Source organism: Tenrec ecaudatus, unplaced genomic scaffold (genome assembly GCF_050624435.1).
Source record: "Tenrec ecaudatus isolate mTenEca1 unplaced genomic scaffold, mTenEca1.hap1 Scaffold_343, whole genome shotgun sequence".
NCBI classification, from domain to species: Eukaryota; Metazoa; Chordata; class Mammalia; order Afrosoricida; family Tenrecidae; genus Tenrec; species Tenrec ecaudatus.
This window is the reverse complement of record NW_027459067.1, coordinates 177,620-187,574: the sequence shown is the minus strand read 5'-3', so window position 1 is coordinate 187,574 and position 9,955 is coordinate 177,620. Positions and strand designations below refer to the sequence as shown.

The 9,955-nt window shown below is 36.3% G+C and overlaps 1 pseudogene; it reads left to right on the top strand.

Annotated features, from left to right (window-relative positions):
• Nucleotides 1-8,679: 8,679 nt before the first annotated feature.
• On the top strand, nt 8,680-9,698 carry LOC142436484 (ribosome biogenesis protein BRX1 homolog pseudogene; annotated as a pseudogene).
• The last annotated feature ends 257 nt before the right edge of the window (nt 9,699-9,955 follow it).

Genomic DNA, 9,955 nt, shown 5'->3' with positions numbered 1-9,955 from the left:
CTAATGTTTTAATATCAAAAGTTTCAACCAATAATCATGTCAATTCTCCAAAAATTGACCTATAGAATTAAAACAATACCAATCAAAATTCCAGAAGACTGTTTTCTGGATATGAGTAAGCTCATTATAATATATGTTTGGAAAGGGGAAGGATCCTGAAGAGTCAAAGCAAGTGTGACAAATGAGAATAAAGCAGGAGGAATTATTTCACTTAATTGTAAGACTTCCTACATAGCCAGTGTAATTAAGATGACATGTTGCAGACACAGAGAAAGATATCAAGATCAATAAAGAACCCAGAAACAGAATGCTATAAAAATGACTAATTGATTTTGACAGATGTTGGAAAATATTTAATAGTTAAATAATGGATTGAAATGAAAATGTATAAAAACAGTACTAGGATAATGGGCCATTGAATTAGAAGAAAATAGTAACATCAACAAAAAAGAAGAATCTTGCCCTAAACCTCATACACAGTGCAAAAAAACAACTCAAAATGTAGCGGAGAAGTAAATAGAAACTATAAAACTATGAAAATTTTAATAGGAAAAAAATAGGAGAAGTAGCTCATGACACAAGATGTTCTTAGAGATTACAGGTAAATAACAGGGGGGAAATGGTCCAGGCTTGAATCACGTGCATTGTTCATAGAAAAGGTGAATCACTAGGCTTAGTTCACGGGGTGAGCTACTCTTCTGACAGTAGCCACTGACGTCAGAAATGCCAGCGGCACTCCCCAATAGCAAAGACCCTGAACATACAGATGAAAGGGAACGAGGAGAGAGCATTTCTCCAAAGGAAACAGTCATTTTCCCCAGAGGTATTAAGAAGAAAAATCAATAGAAGCCTAGTGATACCTCTTCATATTTTTTAAAATGTTACATGGTGTTACAACCTATTTCAGAGATTAATAAACAGCGAAATCTTCTCCACTCCTAAATTCATATAATTTTGAGTCTCTACAATTCAACACTTTGATAACCTCTTTGCAATTTTACCATCCAGTAGCCAATTTACTTTGCTTTAATAAGACATATTACCAAAATACTGTACTTTCAAAGCCATAGATGCTCTCGCCCTCTCCCTCATTGCACCATGTTAAATAATGATATACATTTTCAATCTATCTATGGTGGATGTTAGAATATGGCAGCTGTATTTGTTTTGCACGATGTAAAGTGAATGATAACATCTCACAGGCTGATTTATTTCCTTCTTTTCTAGCCGCAATGCTCTTACGGTGCTATTTCAGCTTAAAAATATGGATATTGAAGCCCCAGCTGTTTCAACTCTGGAGACTAGTTCTTCCTAGGAACCAACACGTTACTTAAAATAGAAAGAAAAATACAAGACTACTTTGCAGGGCTACCTAAACCTAATAAACACCCAAAAAGAAAGAAAAACACGTAAATTGGGTTTTTTTAACATTGCAAGATTTCTTTTGGTAGGAACAAAATACGGGCATTCCCATGAAAATAACAAAATCGATTAAAGCAGGGATTCTTATTAGTGTTGTCCTTGTTATTCTCACAGACACAAAAAGACCTCATCCAAAGTTCAATTATATTTGTGGCATAACCAGTAGGTAAAGCAAATTATATATATCAAGCTAAATGTTTAGGATGTGAAGTAACAGACATTTCTTTTTAAAAATTGTTGTGTTTTATGGTTTTTTTAACTTTAAAAGAATATAACAGATTTTATCTCCATTAAGAAAATAATGCATGCAGAGGTTGAAGCAGTGATTTATACTGTGACATAATCTGTTTTTGACACAAAAAGTACTTGTCAAAAATGAGAGACAAAAAAGCAATATGCTAAGTGTTTTCAGGGGAGCAAGGAATAACTGGATTTATCAGTCGATAATACCTCTGACATAAATAATTATTGAAAAGTGACAGCTACATGATGTGATTTAGGTGCTCCAACCTCCTGCAACTAACGAGACCAGAAATATCCATTTTGTGTTTCGGAGTCATTTTGCTGTAACGTAATTGAACTCGTAGTCATTGCAACAAGTGCTATAGTAATTGCATTAGTAATGGGCCAGTCATATCGTGAATAACTTCCTTCATTGAATACTTGTGTTCACTGTGTAGCTGGTGCTCTGACTCAAAATGGGGTTCAATTTGGCAGTAGAGAAGCATAGATTTAATCCTTAATCTTCCATCTGTCTCGTATGAATAATTTTATTTTTCTGAATACAAAAAAGGAAAAGAAAAACCATGAGGTTAAATAATGATATGGAGTGTTAACTGGTCACGATTGACAAAAAAAATGGTGGAAGATTAATTTTGGAAGATGTGATGTAGTTGAGAGTCTGCAGAAAGGCAGTGTACTTTCATAAAAACCAAAGATCAATGTCTGTTTCTTATGGCTCTAGGAAAAAACAATGTCTTCTCAAAATATTTTTCTCAGAAGACACAAACTGCTTTGAGACTTCAAAAACTCACATTTACACATTTTTAACTGTTTCACTCTGGTGCAAACTATGGATTTTCATACTCCAAGTTCATTTTTACATGATAGTGTGAACTAGGGATTCAAAGAGGTGGCTGGTGACTTCTTACTTTTATAAGACCACCCTGCCCACCCAACTACCAACAAAAAACCCCTAGTAGTTTGTTGAATTTATTATCCTAAAGATTTGATTTTATGCTAATATTCTGTCTTCATTTTAGTAAGGGATTTAAGGTACCTCTCTAATGCACTTAATGCTGCTATAGCATGAAGAACAAGTGTAGACAGATATCTGCTCATTGTTGTATAATCACGTGATTCGTTTTGCATGTTCAAAATTGGCTAGATGCTAACTAAACCCAATACCCTCTTGGAGCACAAACTCTAGTTCATTTTCCTTTCTCCCTCAGAGTTAGGAACGATGTGTCTGAGTTCTAGCCAATGTAATACAGAGAATTAAAGGATGCTACCGTCAGGGCCAAATCCCATTCTTTCTGTACCTTCCCTTATGACGGAACAATGTCTGATTGCTAGAGGAAGGAATAGCCAGGATACATGGAGGCCTAGCTGAATCCACAAATACGCTTGAGGAAGTCTGCTCATATGGCGTGCTGCGGAGCAACAAGCTCTTCTTGTATTAAACAAATGTAGAGTGAGAATGTCTCTAATTCACTAGCGTAAAGTCGTGTTAGCTAATACATGCCTCACTCTAAAGGCGAGTTAATGTACTTATTAAGTTTAGCTTGGTCCTCTGGTGATCTACCTGAGAAGAGCTTGCCCTTGTTTCTGCTCCTCGTGGGCGTGAACCTCTCTGCACACACATATGGAATAGACTGGGCCCTAGCTGAGAGTCTGGTGAGGAGCCTGGATTAGAACTGAAAGCAGAGCCATCAGCTGCGCCCGTCTGAAGTCATGTAAACCTGACTGAAACGGAAGATCTGTAAACAAGAAGAGAGCATCCTTGTGCTGAATCGTGACGTTTGGAGGTGGTTTGCCAAATGCAACAATGTAGCAATAGTGGGGTGATACAGAGAATCCTAATGTAGTGTGGTTAAGAGTACAGATTGTGAATGCAACCCATTTTCTGTCCAATCTCTACCATTCACCGGTTACGTTTTATGGGAGCAAGTTATTTAAGCTATGCTTCAGTCATCTTAATCATAAAATGAGACAATAATAGAATTTATCTCAAAAATCGAATATGTCAAAGTTCCTACAACAGTAGCTAGCACACAGTTACTACGTTACTAGTGTGTTTGATAAATAAAATAAACCAATCAATGTGTTGAGAAAGCACTTCTATCAAGAACGTAACCACGTTATGAAGTTGTCTTATTCGAGCCCGAGAAATGTGTCCAAAGTGTGATTCTTGATTGTTGACAATAAGTGGCCTTGGAGAGAATGTTAAGCACAATTGCAATGTGCATAGGACTCCACAAGCAAGCTAAAATTAGTTTGGAAAATAACTAGAACTGTTATCCCTCTACCTGTAATTTTTGCTTCTTCTTCTTGAGTATAATTAAACCACATTTTTAGGTCTCCCTGGTAAAAAACATGGCCATTTCTACATTGGCTTCTTCGGCCGGTCGGTTCTTGGTGTGGGTTTGGCAAACGTGCTTCCCTGCTGGAGGAGAGCAACTCTAATTAATTTAGGGTTCTTAATGTAGGAGGGTGACTCTGGTAAGGTCAAGGCTAACAATTCTGTTTCAAATCAAATATAACCTCTGCACCAGGAAGGAAGTGTTTCATTCCTGTAATTTCTATTCTATCTTGAGAAAATCACTCAGTAAGCAACTTCAGATCTTAATTCTCCATTACTTACTGAAAAGTTTTGTTTGCCGCTTAGGAAGCAATGTCCAAAACACTTCTCAGAAAAGATGCTTACCCAAAAGAAACTTTAGAATTATGTATGTCCACCCTGCAGCCATGCAGGCAGGGGAAGTTCTCATGATTGAAGGCCAAATGTACCCAATGCAATGATCACTTTGTAAAAAGAAAAAAACAGCAACAACAAAAAAAAAAACACTTTAGAAACTGTGTATAATCTTCCAATCAGATACACTATCACCCAATTTTGTAACTATTACTTAAATATCTACCAATTGTTGAATTTTTATTAAAACTCCATATATAAACACTGTGAATTGTCTCCCCCTTGTCTCAGTTAAGAATCCTCTGTAAATTGACGCCTCTCTCAATAAAAGCTCTTTTCTTTTCATTTCAATCAGACTCTCCCAGTTTTTTCTAAGACACTGTAGTCAAAGCCAGTATAATAAAATGTTTAAGGGTTATGTTTGTTCAATTATTCCTTCAGATGAGTCAAAATCCTGTTTTTTAATTCTGGATTTAAAAACCTAGGTTTTAACAACCTAGGACTTGGACCCTGGCCCAGACACTGGATTTCACTTTTCTCATCAATGACATAGAACCAATAATAGTGCTTAGGAACCCCGATGCTATCATGGTAAAGTAGTCTGATCTCTGCTGCTAACTGAAAGCTCGGTGGTTCAGCCCACCAGAGGCTCCGTAGAAGAAAAGACCAGCTGTTCTGTTCCCATAAAGGTTACAGCCCAGGAGGGTGGCACAGTTTTACTCTCACATGACTCTGTAAGTCAGAATCATCAGTACGCAATAGTATTTAGCTCCAAAAAGTTCTTTCCAGAACTGTTAGCTGCTGTATAGAAAATATTTTCATACAGTATGTAATTTACACTTGTAATTTACTATAAATCGAAACAGATTAATTATTATTAATTTGGGCAAACAATTTTATGATCTATAAGGTCAGTTTTAGCGTACTGTAGTTTGTAACTTCAAAGTATTATTTATGCAAATTCACCAAAAGGTAACCTTCTTTGTTTGATTTAGGCAAAGTGGATTTTTAAAAAAGAGAATGTAAAACCAACAAAAAACAAAACTGTAATATTTCTCTCCTGAAATACCACAAATTTCTTCAGCTTTTATGGTCATATTTTATTGGCATATCATTATAATATAAATCATAAAAAGGATTCTTTTCATTATGTCTATGTTATCTTCTATTTTATTCTTATGTAAATGTCTCTACCTTGTATTTGTTAACAATATTTATGTTATTAATCAAAAGAGCCCTCAAGTCACATTTATTTCAATAGCCAATTAATTTTAAAAGTACTGGGTGTGGATTATTTGAACCAGTAAGCCACAGTGTTTTGATCTTTTACATGAAAATAACTGTAATGCCCCAGCTTGACTGAGAAAAGATATAAAAAGAATGATTGCTATAAATCAGAAAACATTCATGACTTGCTGGAGGTGTAACAACTGTTGATTTAAAGTTTGCATCTTTGATAACATGATGCTGCTGGGAAGATAACATCTTTTTGACAAAGCGGTGAACATAAAAATTACAAGGATTTACTCAATATTTAGATATTTTCTCTGTATCACTTACAGGAATAAACTATTGTATGCACTTACACCAAAATTGAATTATACTATACCTCATCAAGAAATTTTACAATAAATTCAGTATTTCCTTGTTACAGAGGTATACTGCAGATGTGTCACATCACAAATACAAATAACTTAAATAACCCTCAGTTTAGAGAAATGGTCTACTATCGTTATGTACAAGTAGTTTCTACTATTGCAATACAAACACAGAATCTAGCACACACCTGGAGTATTATTCATTCTCTTCTATTATCAGCTGGAAGTCAGTGATTGAAAAATTAGGTGACAAAACAGAAAAGGTATTGCATTGACTGGGGAAGAAAACACATCTCAAAAGTTAAATTTTGAAAATGTATACAAGAGAATAACGTTACCAAGCAGTATGAAATAATAATAGTGTTTTTATGTATCTAAAAGTTGCTGCATTATGTACCTATCCTTCACTGTTGACTCACAAACTAGGAAATTTTATGCTGAAGTTTTGTGTTTCTCATATATCAGTGAAGTGCACACAGAACATCATCAAGGAAGAGCCATAGAATAAAATTCCAATCCTCTATTCAGAGTAAAACTAAGAGGTCAAAAGGGAAATAGAGAGCCCAGGAAAAGAAACTCAATGTTCTGACATTCTGAGAGAGAGATGAACAGTTATATAGAAAAGTGGGGTAAGAAGAAGGTGAGCGCGATGGCAGGATTAGGGATTATGTATAGGAAAACAGCAAATTGAACAGTGCAAGGTTAGCTAATCCACCCTCCAACCTAGAAAGTGATCCTCTGAAACATCTCCCTGGATAACCGTGCTGAGGCATGCTGCTCAAATACTCCTGCAAGACCACTCTGGCAAACACACATTTTGTTGCAAATAGCATCCTTGACTCCTCCATTGTTGGCTATTCAGGTTCTAAATGTTCCAGGAATGTCAGAAGGCTCCAAACAGCAGGCAGTACACTTCTGAAGGCAAAATAGAAAACAAAGTAGATAGTAGTCAAAAAGTAAATAGGTAGCTAAATAGTAATCAATGAAGCCTCGATTCAGACTCAGGTGAGTTATTTCAATCATGCCAATCACCCCAGTTTTGAGAAACTATCACACAGTAATATTGAGAATGACACAAGTAGTGATATAATATGTCTCTTCCCTTAAACGAAACTCATTTTGCTTCCTTTTTTCCTGTGAATTTCACTTAACTTATTAACAGTTTTGCTTTTTATTGAATATTTTAAAAATATTTTTTTCTCTTTACCCAAGACTTTCTTGCAATATCATTGTGCTACATACGCACTCCACTGCCCTACCCAATTGGAATATATTTTAATACTCAAATATATTTTTAATACTCAAATAAAATTATTTGAATTTTATTAAAATTAATACTCAATAATTAAAATTAATACTCAAATAAAATTATTTGAATCCCAAGCCAGGTGCTCAGGAAATTCCAAACCCCAGTTGCCTTACCTCCTAAGAACTAGATTGAGGTTGCCTACATTCCTTCTAGATAACGCTCACCCTGTAGTTTTATCCTGCGTTTCTGCCTTCATTCCTCAAGCTGTGTGTGCAAAAAAAAGTTATTGAAGGTTTCAAAAGAACAGAAAGCAGCTTTAAGTTGAACATCAGACATCATGGTTCATTAAGGGATGTTTTCAACAAATATTTAGTAGGCATCTACCGTGTGCCATCATTGTTCAAAACCATGGAGAAACGGTAGTAAACACAACAGATGAAACTCCCTGCTTTAATCAAGCTTGCAGTTTCATGAGGGAGACAGATAATAAGCAAAGTACACAAGCAAAATGTATAAATTATAGAATGATAGGTGTTATTAAAAGAGACTCTGTGGAAGAAAACAGATTTATATGAGACAGCGGGAAAGAAGATTGACTGAAGGTATTATTTTGGTAATAGAATCAAGAAAATAAGGGGGGAACCTAGATATATGCTGATAAAGTATGTCTTAGAAATAAGAAAAAAAAGACTTTGATATAGGTGTTCCACCTTGAACTTGAGCTAGGCCTTCCCCTTGGAAGTTAGTGTTCTGGTAAGGAAGATGATAGGACTATGGTTCTTAATACCTCCTTCCCAGAATTTCTCTCAGGTAGCAGATGAGCAACTCAGAAATTATTTTTATTTCATTAGAAAATAATGGTGGTTCTCTTTATTATAACGGAATATTATAATATTCAAAATTCTGTCTTAGAGTCTAGCTCGGTATAACTGAAAATTATTACATACATACATACACATACACAAAACCAATCTTTGTTACAACACACAAATCCAATTCCAACCTCTGGTTATAAGATCATAGCCAATTAGAGTTGTGTTAGGGCTAGGATGAGGGTGAGGGTTAGGGTTAGGGTTAGGTTAGGGATTAAAACAAGATCATAACCATCTGCCCTCACTTTGACTCTCTAGTTGTACTCCAATTGTCCACCGCCCTTGAACTCTTTAATAGAAGTGGTGCCTCCTAATTCAGAACGATTCCAGCATCTTAATTGTGAACAATGTGTTTACATTGAACCAAATTCAAAACAAAAAAAGAGTGATAAAAATAAAAACACAGAAATAATTCATCTGATGGACTAATGGATCATGTAAACATTCTAAGACCAAAACACGTAGATGGTGCATGTTTGTTGACCACTATCAACTGCTCTGAGCAGCATCACAGTAGGATGTCATGAACATGACGAGTGGAAAATGTGGAACATAATTCAAAAGCATTAAAAAGATCATATTAGATGGCATGGAAACCTGGTCATCCAAGCCAAGACATGAAAATGGAACCAAAAAGATGTCCCATCACCGGCTAAGCAGCATGACACTGCAAAGGAGGCACAAGAGGAATACATAGACCATATCCCAGGCCCTGTCAGCAAGGGCAAGTGGAAGAATAAGGATCAAGTTCTCATCTATTCTTCCAGAGGAGTAAATTTCAGAACAAGATGCTTAATGCAAGATTTAAGAATGGTGATGCCTCGTTCAAAAGCAGATACTAAAATAGATCATAAAGATAAGTTATTCGTGATTAATGAGGCCTACTAAATGAAAAACTAATAAGTGCATCTATTTTGAGGCCAAGAAAAAGCAGCATCTTTATATGTGGCTTTCAAATTCACCTCACGGACCATCTGCTAAATTCCTTGTTCAGAATAATCATACCCTAGCTGAACTCAAGTTGACTGGAAGCTGTTTGCAGGTTTCTCGGCCCCTTTTGTGTCTTGACCCTGTATTGGATGAATCCCACAGGATACTTTGTTAAAAGACTGCTAAATTCAGATCTTCTGGATGCCCCACTGTCGCCCCAGCTGACCTCCTTGTCAGCCCTTTATGAATCATGTGTTTGCTTTCAGCATTGTGGATAATCGGTTATGGGTGCAGAATTTCCAGATTATAGAGGAAGATGCTGCTCTGGTAGAGATAGGGAACGTTTTGTCTTAAACTTTATCCAGATTTTCCAGGGAAGGCTCAGAGCACCAACTTCATAGGAAAACCCTATTCAGTCACCAAACACGCAGCCGTATCAAGAAATCCATCACAGCTGCAAAATACAAAGCACGACAGCAAGGGAGGAGGTGCAGAAACGGAGAAAGAAAGAGCCCACGACTGAGCTGCCCATGGTCCCCTGCAGATGTGCTCAACCCCCAGCCGAGGAAAAGTCCATCAAAATTGAGTGGGTGAAATCAGAGCCCCGGGTGGGATTGAAAACCAGGAAGAAAAAGATCTACAAAAGGCAACGAAAAATGCCACAGAAGATGAGCAGTGGGGGTGCGAAAGGAGTCCAGTTGTTTTGTATTTAATTTACATTCAGAGTGTTAATATTTCCATTATCCAGAGCTGTGTAACTCATGCAATTTTAAAGAAAAAAATGAAATACCAGAATCATTTTGTATGGATTTAATGGTGTCGGTATGTTTCTAAATAAAATGGTATCACAACTCAAAAACAAACAAACAGGTTAACCTCTTGGAAAGATCAGGTGGGATCCCCACGAAAGCTTCAGCTCTGAGTCTGAACAGGGGATATGGGATACATGATGAAATACTGAGGGGATTGG